Genomic DNA, 19,465 nt, shown 5'->3' with positions numbered 1-19,465 from the left:
AGAAACTGTGAGTTCGTTCTGTAAAATGTCGTAATGAAACTTATTGAAATATTGGATTATAAAGTTAAAGAGGGTATAATATGTGATGATATTTCAATCGATATTTTCACAAAACATAATAACGAAAGCGGAAAACATCTATTTAGCCGTTATAGTTTTAGCAGATCGCCATTCAGCCCACTCCTGGAAAAAAATGATCTACATATGCAAAATAATTACAAATTCAATGAATGATAATCCTATAATAATTTAAATCAAATCAAAACTAATACTTCACATTAAAAACCTATATTTGAAAGGCTTTGGATTATTTCCCCACCCCTTGGGTAACTAAAAACTTTCGAGCGACATAGTAAAGGGGCGTTGATACTACCCTGCATAACTCAAGCGGCCTTTAGCATATGACTGAGGACGTGAATTCACGTCCGTTGAAAAAATTTAAATTTTAAACATTAATTTTTTACTTTTTTGGAAATTACTGAAGAATAATTATTTCTTTTGTAAACTATTAATGGAAAACACAAAAAAATGCATTCAGTCAGAGAAAAGGCATATGAAAAATTTAGCGTTGCGATAGCATTTAGCGTTGAAAGGGTTAAGACTTTTTCCGTCACAGTCTACGTGCTCCAAAAATATTACAGAAGCTTAGAACTATTGATGATCGCGTGAAAGTTAATTGGAAGTTCATTTCGTCGGATACGATGGAAAGGGAACTGGCTGGCGAGTGCTATGCTCGTATTCACGGTCAGCTTCTATCTCATGATTTATATCACCAGATTGGCAATTAATCAAATTAACTAGGTCAACAAATTGTTTTATCGACTGCTGACTGAGTGTTTGCATCAAATCAGGGAGAAAGATTCTTTTACGCGATTAGCTGCGCGAAATGTCTTATCGGGGGGGAAATTGTCCGAAGTTCACCTAATTTATTCATCAACGAGAGAGTCAATGGAGGCGCGACCAATTAAGCAATGATTAAACTTTGTTTTCCTTACCACTACAGCATTAAATCCGACACATCACTGCATGGTCAATTACACAGAGCGAGAATGGACACGAAATTACTGATGGACTGCGGTCTCGTTGCGATTGGAAGTCCCTCTTTGAAAAATCCATTATTTCTGAACCGAAGAGATCAATTAAATGCACTCTATTCTGCAAACAAAACGGAGTTGCTCAAGTCATACTCCAGTTTTATTGTCTGAGTCATTATTGATGGTCCAAAATCCAAAGGTTTGTTGGCCTGTTATGCACGTCATAATTTGGCGTCTTCACTTGGCAAGGTCCACCGCAGCTGACAATATCTCTCGAATTCAATGCAAACGGCATATCGATCTCAAATGCTCAGTTCCTGGCATCCAGCGGTGGCGTAACAATGCTTGCGAACTAGAACACCAAAAAAATAAACGAGTGGGAATGAAGCCTTTATCTGCAGTCGTATACCCAAATTAAATTCTTGTAAATTTTCTTCGTCATTTCACTTAATCATTTTATGGAGCATTCGATGTCTTTATTGCACTCATTTACAAAGTGCTTCGAAAGATAATTTAATCGATATCATTTTACTAATGAAATGGAGGCCAAGGTAGCTTTAGACTGAAGAGCGATTGAGTACTAAGGGTCCCAGGTTCTATTCCCGGGTTCTCTTGCAAACAAAATTCCCAACCTAGTGAGATGAAATGGCCTCCGAAATACGAACGCTTAAAAATGTACTTAATAGTGGTGATCTTTACCCCCACTCAGTAAAACTGACCTTTAGTTTGAATTAATCTGAGTTATTAGGAGTAAGAATGAAATCATAGACATGAATGGACAAAATCAATAATTTATTACCGTAGTGGCCATAAAATATTTTTCAAATACCTTCCTCAAGATCCATTATTCCTGAACCGCATGCTAAAACAAATTCAACCTAATTGGACGAATATCTGCACAAGAAGGGTTAATGAAGAAGAAGAAGTTTTTTGGCAAAAGCTCTTTGCAATAATCAAAATGAAGCTGTTTCAATTGAAGTACCTGTTATTTCTGGTTAAAATTGATATGTAAACCTACCCCTTGGTGTCTAGAGTCACCATAAATTTACTAGCGATAAAGTCAGAATTTTTTAGGGTTATACCGAAAAATGAAAATCCTCTATCCCTCAATGCATTGGTGTGATGCAATATATATTATTAGCCATGGGAGGAGGGTTTGAGTTCAGGAACACAACGACTAGAAATTTCGGGGAGAGATTGTTGGCCCAGGGTCAAAGTACTGGCGCTGGGATGCTGGTGATGCAATTTTTATTGTGCCATCATTTACGCGTAAACTTCCGAAGTTGAAGAACCTGGCAATGGGGTCGTTAAGCAAGGTCCTATAAAGTTGTCAAGGAAGCAGTTTCGCTCACGATGCAGATGGAAAATGTCGGCCCTTCGAAGTGCTCCTGCGTTTATTGCATGGGTTAGGGGTAGTATTAAGGATGGCCCAACCCTTAACCTTTCCATAAGCATCCCACGAAAGGTTCACTCCAATCAATTTCTTCCCCAAGTCTGTCGCATAAAGGGAAACAATTTTGACGCCAGCCCAGCACTTAGCGTGAGTATGACGCTGACTACTATCTGATTACAGATCAATCCCGAGAATATACGCTTGGCAATGAAAGGGAGGCAGAATGGCTGCGGGGACATTTTCAAATATTCTGCCTACTCAGGTGATTGCTATGGTTTCGCTAAAAACGAGCGCTTCGGGGTCACGATTACTCATACGTCAGTGTAGGAGAATTCAACATGAGGGATAAACGCGATTTATTGTGCCAAATTTAATGCTGGCTGCAGCTTTTGCGTGAGACAAAAGACAAAATTGCAAATCGATCGAGGTCTTATTTCATCGAAGTTTGTTAAGAATGTAGTTATCAGTTCTTGTAAAATATAATGGAATAACAGGTAACTTTTTATCGTAAAATAAGATCACACTAACTATATGTTATAATTGAGCACCTTAACAGCGCTGTTAACGTGTGATAAACTCATGTAAAGAGTGTCTTCAGGTCAGGATAGTTAAAAAAAAACACCTTCCAGGTAATTCTCTGCATCACTGTTTTGGTGACCTCAGCGTTTCCTTCGAGCAGAAAATTAGTTTCTCTAGGCTTATTCATCAAAAGTCTAATGTTTTAATAAAACCACCAATAATCTGCACAAAATTTGGAATGCCATATTTTATATTTATGTCTAATGCCAAAAAACTCTGGCGATTGCTATGGTTTTGTTAAAATTGAAGCTTGAGGGCCGCGGTTACTCATGCCTTAACGTGATGGAAACCAGATGAAGGATGAACGCGATTTATTGTGCCAAACTTAACTCTGGTCGTGTCATTGACGTTAAATCAAAAGCAGAAATTAGTTATAGATCGAGATATATGTCATCGAAGTTTGACAGGAATTCACATTTCAGTTGTTGTAAAATATTATGTAATAGAAGATAAACCTTTATCATTTAAATATGATTAAATACACTATGACCTTTGCAATGCAGTGAACATGTTAAAAACACACATACAGTGTTTATTAAGGTCATTATAGTTTAAAACCACTAATTCTCCGTATCACTGTTTGGGTAGCCCTAACGTTTCCTTTAGACAAATGAATTGTCTACAGGCTTTATACGTTAAAAGTCAAGCGCTTTTTTAATAAAGGTGACTACCAATTTCTCACACAAAATTTAACTATACAGCCGTGTTTGTCATTTTGTATGAAAAAATGGCAGTTATTTTAACACAAAAACTCTTTCAAACCCCCGATCTCGAATTTTGGCAATGCGACTGGTTTGAGATATGCGATTAAAAAGCCACTCATCCCGCCTCTGTATACATCCCCATTCTAATCTGGCATAAAATGACGTCGCTTATGCTATGAATAAATTATGCTTTCCGCTCTTAGTAAATGCTATATAGGTCTGTCGATATTGCATAATTATCATCCATCAAAAAGCAGACGAGGATAAAGAAACCTACCCTATCAACCGGGAAGATACATTATCTCAGCCACTTAATTATGAGAGGTTAATGTTTCCATTTAATGGGAATGACTGCAATACCATGACATTAGTAATGGGCATATTTAAAGCATACTTTTTACGGAGAGAAAAAATGATACTTTTCCTACATCTTAATTGACCAATGGCATTGTTAACTCTTTAATTATTTCATGAATGATCAAAACCCAGTCTCAATTAGATCTTTCAAAAGCAGAAAGAAAACCGATACACTTCAAGAAACTGGGTGGCTATAATTATAATTTTGGGCCTCAAAATGCACCAGGAAAATTTTGTACATTATTATCACCAAAATAAGTACGGCAAATACCAAAATAAACGTCATCAGCATCACTTTAAGTTTAAACTGATCATTACAATGAAAATTTTATTAGAATGACTTGTTTTATGCGCTGGGGAAATATTGTCTCCCTACTTTTTTCATAGTTATGGGAGATTTAGGTAGCAAATTACATCACCATAATCATCTTCACTTAGACGCCCTAAAAAAGCCAGAAAGCATTTGAAGCTCTAGTGATTCAAGTCACAATCAACGAGCGTGACTGGAGTCCAGTGGAATAATTGAACGTTTTTATTCGTGGCGGCCGGACGAAAAAAAAGCGGCATTTTTCTCTCATTGGATTCCTCTCAATGGAGACAAGCGATGGACACTTGCGTAAACTCAAAAGAATTTCCGCGAGACGAAGGCTTTGGCAGCAATCAAAAAATCTCCACGCGTCTTCAATGCAATTGCGCAGGGACCCGGCAAAGAGAATGCAATTAAAAACGGCGAGGGAAGGAGATTCCAGAGATACTCACAGTCCTTGCGCGGGCGACCATGATGCGGGAAGTCATATCTCTCTCTCCTTTGAGAGGCAACTCGAAATAATAAAAAAAAAGGCGGGCGTAGAAGATGAACTAAAGCTCGACAATGCCCCCTTTCCAGCGAGCTAAAATAAAAATAAAACAATCGTAAAAGCTCCAGGCCATAGTTTGGAGCAGTGCGAGGGAAAAAAATAAAAAGACGCATTTTTGTTAGCAAGACAAGGGACACAAGATGGGGGAGAAGGGCCCATTTGAATTTTCAAGTGACCTATCCCATTTGACGCACGCACATGTGCAAATGAATGGTAGGCTTCTCCATTTCTATTCTAAAAAACGTGACGCTTTTTACTTTATTTAACGCTAAGATAAATTTTATGAGGACGAGTTCACGAATGAGGGCAACGGTGAGCTCTAGCAGTCCGCGCATAGTCGTTTTGTTTATGAATGCGTGGAAAAGGCTGAACGAAGAGAAAAGAGGATATATTAAGGAGCAGCAAGAGGCAAAATGGGCAGAAAAAAAGATATAGCAATGATAGTTAGACAGCTTCATACCCTTTCAAGTGAGACATCTTGTTGGTGAATGATACAGGAACGGAAAGAGCATTTAAGTCAGGCAAAATGTCTCCCATTGCATTAATTATTATTCCTCAAGAGAAAAAAGGAAAAAAAACCCTACGCAGAAGCGTATCAAGCAACTATTTATACATTTTATGAAAAAATACGTATGGATGTGAAAAGCATTAAAAAAAAGTAATTTCTCAGCAGTCATTCTGACATATTAGATATTTCAACCAATCAAATGACACGTCCGGGAGAACGATACATTTTGCCTTACGCGTAGGGATAGGAATTTGTATATCCTTCGAGCAATAATGGCTTCACTTAATTATAGGTACAACTCAGGCGATCAGTTCTAACACGACGCGCACTTTATTTTTGTATTCTCTGACACAGCTGGTCCCCTACCACCTGCCAAACGCTTGGCGAGGTGACTTCAAAGCTAGTATTTGGTGTAAGATGCATGTGAGCCCTAATTGCAAACCTAAATAGTAAGTTAGACTTATAAAGTAAACGCTAACAAGTCGACGTAAGCCGTTGAAAATGCCTTGATTACATCGTCAAAAATGAATTCCTCAAATATAAAATAATCCCTGTATGATGACAAGTGTTAAGCTCAAACAGAAGGAGAGATCGATAGCACCATAGTAGCAGCCATAAACTAAGCATCATTTTTTTTTCAACGGACTTTGCTTTCTCCTAGGCGCTAAACCGACCAGAAGCGATCACACCAGTACGTACTGTCTTCTAAGTTTCTATACCCCGACTTTTATGCGCTATTTCGTCTGGAATCAATCTATAGACGTGCTCTTCGGCAGTCAATTGCCTTATGTGCAGGAAATTCGCGGATAATAACTATCATCACATAGAGAATTGCTCGGTAGAATTTCAGGTTTTCAACTGAAGGAGTAATATCAGGATCTAACTCCTATCGAAGCCTTGAACTAGCTCCAAAAGCCCAGGAAGTCCAGAAGGTAGCATAAACAACAGTACATACCCCGAAGGTGCGGAATTCATCTACCATGGACCGTTTTGGGGATTTAAGTTATCCCCACTCCCATCGAAATCATATATTTTCACTGTTTGAAGTACATTACCCTGCACATTATATGAATAGATCCTCGACTTAGAGTACTAATTCTTTCCTCTTGCAGTATATTGCGATAGGTTTGCGTAAAATTATACATACAATTGATATTTCTTCCGCCAATAAGTACAAAAATGAATAGTAGTATAACGAGTAGTGTCCTGGACTACATTTAGAAGGATACCGGCTTGAAAACCCGAGCGAAGACTTTTGCTACCATAAAAAATCCTAGGTCGTCAAGAACAAATTTCACGCCAAGAGGTATGTTTGGGGTTGGCTCTAAATACCATAACTTCCCTTCAAACTATCACATTATTTGAGAATGACTTGTATAGTGTATTGTGCCAAAACCTGAGTCTGACCATTAAACACTTGTGGGACATACAATACTAGTGAATCTGATCACCCATTTGGTTGAAGAACTTATCATTCGAGCTTTCTCACTGATTCTTTCCTCCAAAGGGGATTGGGTTGGTGTGGTGGCTAGTGTTGGCTTCCACCCCGTGGGCTCGGGTTCAAATCCCAGTGGTGGTAGAGAATTTTCAGGCATTGCCCGATCCTGCTTGAATGTTGCGCGGAGGACATTTCAAGCGCAACACTCTGTAAAGCCGTGGTCCCCTTGACGCCTTTCATTGAGATCAGGCTAATGCCGACGCCGAGTTTCTCTCCACCCTTTCCTCCACACACTTCCCTCGTTGCGCAAATGACCTCAGCTGTCGGTCACCTCCTTCGAGTCCCAATCCAATCCTGTGTTTCTATTGCAACTTGGAATGATGTGATGGGTGCTTTGCACTTAGAAAAAACGAGAACAGTAGGTAAGCTTCTTTAACTAGCAAGGAAAATTGAATGTGTTAGAATGCTTGCATAGTAACAGATAATTTATTATAAGACGTCAGAAGGAGATCCTTTATTTCTGGTGTGCGGTTGATTATATATTACAACATAGGTGCTTTAAATTGCCTTTTTTATAATATTTAAGTTACTTTAATCATGACAGAGCTGTCATTTCCTCGTTTTCTCCTTATAACTTGACATTTTATATCCCAAAATAAATTGAATTAATCTATATATGTATATAAAAGAGGATGTATATTTGTTTATCCGCTATACGTTTCCACACGGCTGCACTAATTCAGATGGTTGCACTGATTGAGACCAAAATAAGTACATTAGTGCAGCTCGTGTTTCCACACTCCGTAGTGCTACTTCCGGTTGCGTCCGACGTGCTCTTTGTATATTTTTCTCGTTAATATTTATTACCTCACGTCATACAACTTCTGCGATTCAACATCCTTCCGGATGGGCATACTTCTTAGCACGCTGAAAGAGAGAAATAATGAAAATCCTTCTACGCGACTATGACTTCCAAGTTACAAGTTACCGCAGCTCTCGGTAATATCCTTCACGTGCAAATCCGGATGGCCGGCTTGCTATATAATAAGTGTCGTTTCGAAGAAATAGTGGTTTTTCTTCGGAGTCCCAATTAAATCCCTTGTCAATGCTAGTTGCTATCGCAACGAGGGTTGATGTGATGGTTGCACTGGATAGATAAGGGAGGGAGGGCCGAAAATAGTGGAGATCTAGAGGCGTGAGACGAGGCGATATGAGTAGAAAGGAAGGGTTTAAAGGGTTGAGCAAGCGTTTTGCTCGCACGTGCCCAGAGACCCAGCAGCACACGATATCCTCTCCCCCATCCACCACCTTTTTTATTTATTTTTTTATGCGGAATTGCGTTGGAGGGAGAGGGAGTTTTCACACAAGAAAGGAATTCCAATAAACTCCCGGCGCAAAAACAAAAGAGAAGCAGGGTTTGGGAATAAAAGGGGTGGGGTGGGTTAGATTCAGCGGCGTTGAGAAAGCTTTTGTACTTTTTTGGGGTGCGGAGAGATCACAACGGACGGATGGAAAAAAATGAATTAATAAAAAAAGAGCAGCCAAAGTAAGAGCAAATAGGTATGTACACGAGCACTTCTTCCTTCATGGCTACCAAAGCGTAATTCTTTTTTTCTTCCCTTAATATTTTAGAAGCGCGGCGGTCATATCCCGCAATGGGGTTGGGTGGTGATAAACCAAAAAAAAATAAACTAACTCTCCTTGAAAAAAATAGCAGAAATAAAAGTTATGTGAGCGAAGTAGGAAAGAACGGATGGACGTTAAGGTTTTTTTTTTTTGAGAGGCTATTTTTATAATTTTGATTATTTTTTTATAACGCGGACGTGGAGGAAGAAAAGGATGGATGACTGTGGGCTTCGGAAGGGAAATGTGAGCAAAATAATGATAATAATAAAAGATAACAGAAAGGAAAGACACACGAAATGGCATCGAATGAAACAAAAGACACACGCCTGAATAACTCGGAATAAAAGAGACAGTGGTTCTTCTATGGACAGCGCCATCGGAGAATTTTCAACCTCCCCTCCTCAGTTCCTACGCTTTTATTTTTACGTATACATTTACAAGTTTCCCGGGATATCTCTTTGCCGCTGCGCAGAAAAAATAAAACACGATTGCCATAAAAGAGTGACGATCGTTGAATAAAAGCCTTCTCCAACGGTTAAGAAAAAAAATAAAAAATTACGACAGGAATAGTCTTCTTCGTAGCTGGAAGTGATGGAAGCAGCTTCAGGACACGAATGATTTTAGAATTTTTTAAAGGGATTCACCTCATTTTTGTGAGTAGGAGAATAACAAGTGGGTGCTTCGGTTTTATCTTCTCAAAACAGACTTCTAGAGGGTGACAGATATGGGAATGTATTGAAAAAACATATTTCTTACTCACCAAACTGAAACCGTTATCTATGATGAGGACATGTATTGGGAAATGACTTTTATGGGTCCTATTATCAAAAGGGATTACTTGATGCTACTAAAATAGAGGTAAAGGCAATCTAAAGGAAAAATTATTTGAAGATACAAGACTGATGCTTATCTGAAATGCATCCGTGAATGGACAGTTGTATAAAACTATTATTAGCTTTGAGGATAGTAAAGTAAATGACCCATATATTTTTTTTATATTTTTCAATATTGGATTTTTTGTATGAAATACCTCTTTCTTCTTACATGAGCCACTTAATCAATGAAGGCATTTTAATTCCTTTTTATGAGGCCTGTGTTGATATCTACGTTCAGATAAAGTGAAGGTACATTCCATTTTGTATGAGATAAGGATATAAAACTTAGTAGAGAAGGTAAAGGATGCCTTTGTGGTAGACAAGAAAAATGTTTAGTATTAATTGTAATGGAATACATTTACATAGCATGACCTTTTTGTGGTAGTGAGACCAGACCTATTTAATATTTTTACGAAGAGAAAAATTATGGTCTTATTTCACATAATGATGCATAGAAACTCATAGAAAAAAGGCTATTTTTCACGGAGGAAAATAAAAAATGAGCCAAAGTTAACGTGATAGGAGTGTCCATTATCAGCTGGTTTTTTGCCTATCACTGGCAGCTCCCAAACAGCAAAGTCCTTTCCACTTCTTTCTATCCAAGGCCTTCTCTTTAGTTTCTCTGTAGCATCTTCCTAACCACACTACATCTGTCATCTTCAGCCTTCTTCTTCCTCTTCTAGTTTCTCTTTCCGCTGTTGTCTAGACTGCTGTATTCAAAATCACCTTCCGTCTTCAAATATGCCCTATCCAATTCCCATTCCTCCTCATTGCAGTTCTTAGTAATGTGCTTTCCTCCTAAAATCTCTCCAGCATCTCCTCATTTCTAACCTCATCCACCATTTTACTTTCTCCAGCCTTCTCCACACCCACATTTCAAAAGCATTTTTCCTTTCCCGATCTCATCTTCCCAAGGTCCATGTTTCACATCTATGCAACAAAGCACTGCACAAGTATTGTTTTACCATTCTCTTCCTCAGCCCTAATTTCATGCTGCTACATAATACCTCTCTCTTATTATTATATGCTCCCTTTCCCATAGCTATTCTTGTTTATCAGGAAGTATTATATCTTATGTACTCAAAGGGAAAAAAACAGTCAGGAAACAGGCGGAGTACCGTAACGGGATAAACGAAGAAGTAAGTAATTGGAATTGTAGACGGTAAAACGAAGACCTGGCTATTCTTTCAAGGCTATGGCTGTTCGTTTTTTACTACCTTTAGCTCAGGCCACGGTCAAATCATGAGGGGATAGTCCCAAAATTGATTTATTTTGAGATTTTCGAATACTTTATGAGATGATGCCATAAAGTAATGGTAAGAGCGCTAAGTTTTGAGAATTTTGTTTTTTTTTTAAATTTTGTATTTTTTTTGTAAATATGCGGTTACGTTAATATGAAAGACGTTTTCTTTATAAGTGTTAGATTTTCACTTTTCTATCAAGTTGATATTTTAAACTCAATTTAAAACAAAAAGAAGGGACTAATTTTAAATAGGAGAGCAGGAAAACTCAAGCATTGTGGTAAAATTCAATTAATTTTATAAATAATGCCTAACTTTTAAAACCTCTGGAAATAGAAGCGGTGGATTAGGAAGCCATTTAAGGATGCACAAATTCTAATCCCTCAACAAAACTATCGTGAGATAAGAATGATTTTCCGATTAATTTAGAGTGCTTACATATGTGTATATTAAGTTAGGAAATCCAAATGCTAGTAAGGAAGTAATACTGTGGAGGTATCCGGATCTCATATCCTCTTCATGAACATAGGGAAGTAATCGTCATTGACTTTATAGCTTCCTCCCGCCGGCTGGCTTTTAGTACTTCCAAGACAGCGCGGCGTAAAACGGAGAGTATGAATCACAGATGCGACCAGCAACCACTCAAAACGAATGCAGTCTACGAATGTTAAATGTGGTTCGACAGAAGTCGTTTCTTCTGAAGCATCGCTAATGCTTTCCATTATATTCAGGCCTAATTTACTTTGAATAGGCTTTGAAACATTTTATCGCCTTTGCTCAAATGTGCACGTGACAAATATGTACATAATTTTATTGATAGCGAGAGTGAAAGACTTTCGTTCATTGTTAATTATTCAAATTATCTTGTCTTCAATGACTCTCCTCTCCATTTCATACTTGATTGGCTATTACGCCATTTTATTTAAAATTATCTTCCAACTTCCGAATGTACAGACCATGGTGGATCTAAAATATTCCACGAGCTATCCAGATGAACGCACAGATCAATATCAAGCAGCAAAAGAACTGAGATAAATTAATAAATATAAAGGTCCATAATATCCAATCGAAAAATTATGAATCAATTTTAAAGAAAATTAAATTTTTACTTACTTAAGTGTTCCATTGTGTCATTTGAGCACCTTCTCTGAATTTAGCAAACGCTAAGAAATAAACCTCACTATTCTTCATTGAGTGCTCTTCATAACGTTATGCCAAATACAAAAAATTTTAACGTCAGCATTCTACGACGGGCATAAAGGTGTTATTTCGATGTTCAATCACGTGATTATTCTCCTTCATTCTTAACATAAAATGGCAAATGTTTGTAACTGAAAATGAAAATCATAGGTATATTTTTACGGCCAAAATACTTCAAAGTACGCAAATTGTAAATACTACAAACCTATTAGTTACCTACTTCATGGAGATGCTCACTGTATTTGTGTTTTTTTACAAAATGGTCATCCATTACAAGGTGCCATCACTCGTCAACATCTTCGTTCAATCCATTTAAACATAAGTACTTAACCACACCATTTAATGGGAAAAGGAATTACTGCAGGGCCTCCTGACCATAAGGCCAAACGATGAATGTGTCCTCTATGTAGCGGTATGAACATTTAGGCTTAAGTGGGGTGCTGGATAGAGTCTTTTCCAATAAACAATAACGAAAAGATCGACGATGGCCAATCAGAAACGACCCTATGCACGGGTCAACAGATATATAAATCGGGGCGAATTTTGACGCAGTACTCAACAACCTGAGGACGAGCGTCAGCCATTGAAACGTCGGCTCTGACTGAACGGATCACCTGGCGGAAATCCCGTGAAGAATTCATCCACGTCGTGCGCTAAGAAAGCGCCAAGCCTTATAAATCCATACCTGCCATGAATATATTGACAGTGCATAATTAGCTCTTAAAATCTCGACCTTCATCAAGCTCTTCCGATGGAATACTTCAAAAGACTTCGCCGGAATAATTCCTTGGAAGAATGAAGAGAAGACTATTAAGATGGCATGAGCTGGAGTGTACCTAAGACAGATATCATTAGAATAGGCTTGGAGATTCATCGAGGATCTTGAGCAAGAAAAAGAACGGTAAGAAGAAGTACAGACGTAATGACGGGATGAAGAGAAGTAAAACGTTCGACGATCTGCTGAGAGAAATAATACTCAGGTGAAACTCAGCTGAACGCACTGTAGCCTGTGCTCTTAGGTATGAACTAGGGCTCAGATAAATAGAACCCCTTCTTAAATGACAGAAAATTCCCATGATAATTTGCTGAGTGAGCACTTAAGTTTCATGAGTCATAAAATAATGATAAGGGAAGTGGCAAATAAAACTACGGTAGAGGGTTATATAAAAGTTTGCAGCAATAAAAAACTAATTTTCAGACAGAAAATCAAACCTTGCAAAACTTTAGTTAACAGTTCACATACATAAACAACTTGGCGTGAGTTTGGAGTAGAGGCCTTGGAAATATCGTATTCAACATCGCTTAAAACGACGGAAATCAACATGGAAAGGCTTTAAGTTCAGCGAAGCTAAAACTTCTATCAATTCTGGCGAACACATAGTGGTGTCGACCCGTAGACCTAAAAAAATGGAGTATCCTCCAGAATTTTTCATTATGAAGAGATACATTATACTTAAGTGGAATTAACGTACTCCTGCCTGTGCTTTAGGGTATAAACTAGTGCTCATCTTATCAGAACCCCTTCTAAGATGATAAAATGGCAATTGTTTCTGTGAGAGCACTCAGCAATATCCTCGTGAATTGTTTTCATAATGCGGTACTGTAACCACATTGACGAGTCAAAAGGAACTTGGCCTCACCTTCACTCCATTAAAAACAGAAATTCATCATTAATTTACATTTCACAGTCGTATGATACCAAAAATTGGAAATAAAAGATTTCAAACCTAAACAATAGAGTAGGTAGGTACAACTGGAGAAAATATCAAATAATAGCGATATTTTATCCCGTATATCTGTGCTTTGACGCAAAGCTAATTCAAAGTGGTAGTCATCTCCATGAAAAATAGTTTTATATGAATGGCGGCCATACCAAACCAATCAGGGTGAGCGGTTGGTTTAATTGACTGGCATGATGGCGGTGCACGTTACGATTGGCTGAAATTTTTATTCATTTAATGGATGGAATACGTATGGCTAAGAAAAATATGGAGCATGGTGGCTCCTGTGGGTATAATTTTAGTTCGCTTCACGTATGTTCCCGGGTTCGATCCCCGGTAACACATAAAATAAAAATGATTGTAATACGAGATGACCCAGATGTAGTAGAATTGAGGATTAAGGTGCGTAAACGGCTAGGTGATTTTGCACCACTATCCAATCATTTAATTTAAATCATATAAGACTAACAAAATAATATAAAAGAAATTCCTCCTCTATTTCCTGTAAATAAAATCCCGTATTACATTTCAATACTCAATTAACTCTGAGCCTCTTCCACGTGTTTTGGCTGTGAAGCATTTAGGCGTCTTACCTGACTGTTAATAATAATAATAATAATAATAAAATACCTTTATTCGGACGAGGTTGAGTCTAAGAAGTCCCCTCTTCCACCAAACCCCTCCATATTTTCAATGCAAACATATTAAAAAATAGTAGACAAACGTTTACAATACAAAGAATATACAATATTTGTGAAATGTCAAAAATATGAACAACTGTATGTGAAAATTTTGTGGAAAAAAGATTTCTGCTTGTGGGAAAAAAAAACATGAGGATAAGGGTGTAGTATCCTTCAGTGAAAAAACCCACTGCAGAAAAACGCCCACACAAGAAGGGGGGCGTGAAAAACCAGCGAAAACCTACTGAGCGAAAGCTAAAGTCATGTTATTTGTAAAATACAACATAGTCATGAAGTGAACTTCTTAGATCATATACACCTAATCAAGAGCTAAGGTATATCACTATTAGGTCTCTTCTACCGCTACACAGGAATAACACATCCTAAAGCTCTCAAATCATACTTCTCAGCATTCTTCCTTCCAGCCACCGGATATTGCTCTCCCGTATTGTCCACAGCAGGTCCCTCTAACCTCACCTCTCTTAACATTATAACCATCTTCTCCGCCCGAATTGTAGGACACAGATTGCGATATTTTCGAAATATGTCTACCCGCTCAATCCTATCTTCTCTGTCAATCACTGATCTCTGCCATCAAAGGATGAAAACACATTTAAAATTTATTTACAGCATTCTAAACTCAAGCATTGATTTTCCTGATTTGCTTTCCTCTATTAATTTCAGAGTACCTAGCCAAGCCCCATGTACATATTCCCTGCTTCTTACGCTTATCCCTCGACTATCCCTCGTTAAGAGCTCACTCCAACACTACCTTTACTCCCTGCTCAACTCATTGACAGAAAATATTGATCTATCTTTTCGGCCCTTATACTCATTTTTCAAACTCGCTATGTCCCATTCCCCGACGAATAAATAAACTCCTTCTCTACCTCCCTTTCCAAGTGTCTTGTAATTTTAGTTCTTTATATCTTTTGACAGTAATCTTTGTTTTGATTGCTTACGTTTAAATTACATTTTTTACTGCGTCACTGTAAATTGACATAAATGCTGTGAGCAACTACTTAAATATACAAATTAAATCTATATATATAAAAGAAAGTCGAAAAACGTGTTAGTTAGAACACTTATAACTCGAGAACGGCTGCACCGATTTTAGTGACATTAGGCTCTTTGGATTCGTCTCAGCCCCGGATAACATATAGGACATTAAAAAAAGGATAATTTCACAAAAAATATTCATCTCTTTCTTAGTGATATGTTTTTAGGAGTTAGTAACGCAGCAACAATTGATAAATCGGTCAAAACTATAAATTAAATTATTTGTTTTGTTTTTACCAATTTAATAACTGAACTTCGTAGCAATAAAACATTTTAATTACCAAATATATATTTAAAAATATTGAAATTGCATTTAAAAAATTTAATTCGAGCTAATTGCAAGCTCAGCTCGAGTTGACTCTTCACTACCGTCAACAAATCTCCAAGCAATTGTTGACAAACGGTAATGTCCGTGTTCCTGTCGAGAAATTGAGTAGTTTGATTTCACTTCGTCGGAATGTTAAAAATTATTTTCATCGGAATGTGAGCTCATCAACAAAGTGTTCCAGAATATGATTGATCACCACAAAAATAAAAAATGGTCTATTGAGTGAACAATTTTGACGGCCTAGAACGAAGATGTGGATGACTCAAACTAGGTAGGTTGGTACTCTGAATGAATTCAAATCTTTTTACTGTGTAACAACCGAAGACGAAATCACCAACTATATATCTGAATATTTTAAGTCCTTGGACGTACCTGGCTTACCGAGGCACGATTTACAACTAAATGTAGGCTCTGTGTTCATGATCTTTCGAAACCTAAACCAACCATAACTATCCAACGGAACGCGTTTGGTGATTTTAAAAAATTGACAATGAATGTGATTCACGCGACTTTACTCAAAGGAAAATTCAAAGATGATGGAGTTCTCATTCCGAAGATTCCGTGATCCCAACTTATATGCCCTTTTGAGCTTAAACGTATCCAATTTCCAAATCGTGTTGCATTCGTGATAACGATTAACAAATCGCATGGCCAGTCTTTCAGTTTTTGTGATGTTTGTGCTCATGTGCTAATGAAAACCCATGATTTTCTCATGGTCAATTAAACGCGGTATGTTTACGAATCGGTTAACCATACGCTGTATTTCTTCCTTCGCTTCAAGGGCGCAGCTAGGAATTAAGGATAGAGGGGTTTTAGGCGCAGCTAATACTACGGGTCTGTAGGGTATAGAAAACTCGCTAAGGTAAGCGAGAGGTGTGGGGGCCCTCCCCCAGACATTTTTTAAGATAAATGGTTCAAAATAGTGGGTTTTGCGGCTGTGTGAATAGTTAAATATGTTTTGTTTGTTACTCATCCGTCCCCCTAATATTAGAAACAAAGGTTTTTATAAAAAAAATCTCCAAGCTCTTGGGGGGTTTAACCCCCAAAAACCCCCCTCACTACGTCACTGCTTCGCTTCGCTATATTTATTTAGCTTCATCCGCTTTATCTTGCGCCTGATAACAAAATAAAAACTGTTGTTTATCAGAAGTGCTTGACGCAAGACATTAAACCCGAATGTGTAGGGCACACCGTGGTGCGTTTACGCATGCAGCACGTTTGCGCAGCGCATTTTTTTACGTTTACGCAACAGACTTGGACCTAAAAACATTTTTTTACGGTTAATAACGCAAATAGCCAACAACTGAATCCGTATAATTTTGATTTCATTAACTGCTTTATAAAACCACAATGTCCAAATTTTCTTAAGCTATTTTGATATTCATTTACGTAGTTTCATTGAATTTGTATCCTTATTTTATTATAATAAATTAAATATGATTGAAAATGATACAGCCGCTCTTGATTTATAAATGGTGTAATTAAATTGTAAGTTCATTGGCTGTTAGGCGGTACGAAGTTCGCCGGGTCAGCTAGTCTATACATAAAATAAATAAATAAAGTTAATGCACGACTAAACTAAATAATATTAGCGGGTGTAGCTATTCAAAAAAGACTTGTTTCTTAGAGAAACAAAATTGTATTATTTATAGTAGTCTACTAAAAGGCAGAGTCCTCTGGATTTTGATAATACGTAGCATAGTTGACCCACTACACTACATAGACCCAATGAGGGAGTAGTGTAGAGATATGCCATCCAGAGGACTCTGCTTAAAGGGATTCAAGGGCTCCCCCTATATTAAACCCAGGAACTGGACCACACCCCTTTGTGTGTAAGTCTGTGACACAATCGTGGGTGAAAAGAGGGTGAACTCGAACCTCGTCCGTCAAAATCAACCTTTTATTTGAATCAATAAGCGAGAGATGAGTGATAAGCTTTGTCTAAAGTTTCCAAGTAGTCCAATAAGCTTTGTCGTTGTTAACGCTAGGAGAAAATTTGTAAGGCGTAGTTTGATTGGAACGAATTTTTGGCTAAAACCGTTTCACTGTCAGAAATGCAATTCCACGGAAGCATTGAAAGATTTTCTTTCTCCATGGAAAAATCTGCTCCTTCCGTTGATAAATCAAATTATGGTCATCATACATCAGAACGACGAAGTGCTGGATATGGTTGGCTAGGAGGGGCAGCTTTTAGATGAGATACGGAGGAGACAGAAGGTATGGATGGAGTTAGTACTTAGCGGGGAGGGGATGTTGAAAATGGTGTTAGAGGGCAGAATGTTAGGGAAACGAGGGAGGGGAAGGAAAAGAATAGGATTTTTAGATAGATTGAAAAGGAGTAGGCCTTACAGTGAATTGAAGAAAGCAGCGCTAGAAGGAAAGGGAGGCTCCTAAATCACTTCTTTAGTACTCCATTGAAACCTACCTTAATCGGTAGAATACTATAATAATAATAATACGTCATAATAGTTTCACCAGTAGTGGTCAACGCTGCCCTAATGACGGCGACCCATTCCCCTCCCTTCCAATCCTATCCTCACCCCGGAGGCGTCGGCGGGCTCCACATCGCAGCGGCGCTTCTTTCCTTTGGTTCCTTCCTCGCAAAACCTCTCCCGAGGTGTATACGTTTAGGTACTTGGTACCTGGCCTTGGCGCGTTGTAACCTTCTAACCCACCCTGGGTCTTAATCCACTCTAATGCGAGATCACACAGGAACTGGACCCTACCCCTTGATGCGTGCGAGGGACGCAATTTTAGGTAAATCCAGAGTGAGCTCTAATCTCGTCCGTCAAAACTAACCCTTTGTGTGAATCAATACGCGAGAGACGGTTGACGTGTTAAGGCGTTGTGACAACGACGAAAAAAAGTTGTGAGGCATAGTTTAATCGCTGCTGATGTACAGGCATGATCGTAAATATACTTTTGGCTAAAAAAATTTATTGCCAAAAATGGGTGCTGCTTAAAATTAACCCTTTCTAACCCGGACCTGCATCTGGGAGAAATTAAATTTCAAGACTTCTCATTTTAAAAAGCTGAAAATTTTGTACTCAATCGTAATTATTGTGGCAGCTTCATATTTCACTATTAAACTATACAGCACTATAAAGCACATAAAAACATGCAATTTAAATCTTTCCTGATTAGGGCTGAAAACGTATCCATTTTTGGTGTTACTAGGAAGCCATATTGGGTAGTAATGGGTTGATGCTGTGTTCCGAGGCCAGGTACACGAAAAATATCTTGTACCAAAATTATTCGTATTAAATTCGAAAAAATACTATGTGCCACCAACTTTGTGTACCTATCTATACCCAGAAGCAGTGGGGTACCACGGTGGGGGGTTTCGGGGATAAAATCTCCCCTTTAGCCCATAAAAGAAGCGCCAAAAATGAGTAAGATGACCGCAATCAATAACTTTTTGTAAACAATCGTACTCGTATAAAATTTATATTTCCGAGTCCTAAAAATCACGTTTTCAACACAAAAATTCCCAATATTCCGGGGAAGGACCCTTATTTGCCCTGGAGTTTTTCCCATACATCCCAGCCTTTGCCGGCCTCGGTGGCGGCGGGGTAAAGTCCTCGCCTGCCAAACAGGAGGTCGCGGGTTCGAGATTCCCACCTGGGTAAGTTACCCCTATCCAGGGCATGGTTGTTTGTGTACGTTAACATTTTAATAACCCCGATTAAAAGTCCATGGAGAGCTGTAAATGAATAAAATCCCGGAAGGGCCCCGAAGTCTCCGGTAAATCCCCCCCCCCCCAATTTCAAAAACCTGGCTACGCAACTGCCCAGAAGTTGCAGGCCGCAAGAGCAAGAAAGCGAATACGGCCGTTGCTTTAAGAGAGAACGCCGCAGGTATTGTG

This window comes from Ischnura elegans, chromosome 11 (genome assembly GCF_921293095.1).
Source record: "Ischnura elegans chromosome 11, ioIscEleg1.1, whole genome shotgun sequence".
Taxonomy (NCBI): domain Eukaryota; kingdom Metazoa; phylum Arthropoda; class Insecta; order Odonata; family Coenagrionidae; genus Ischnura; species Ischnura elegans.
The sequence above is the reverse complement of the archived record's forward strand: the minus strand, read 5'-3'. Positions refer to the sequence as shown.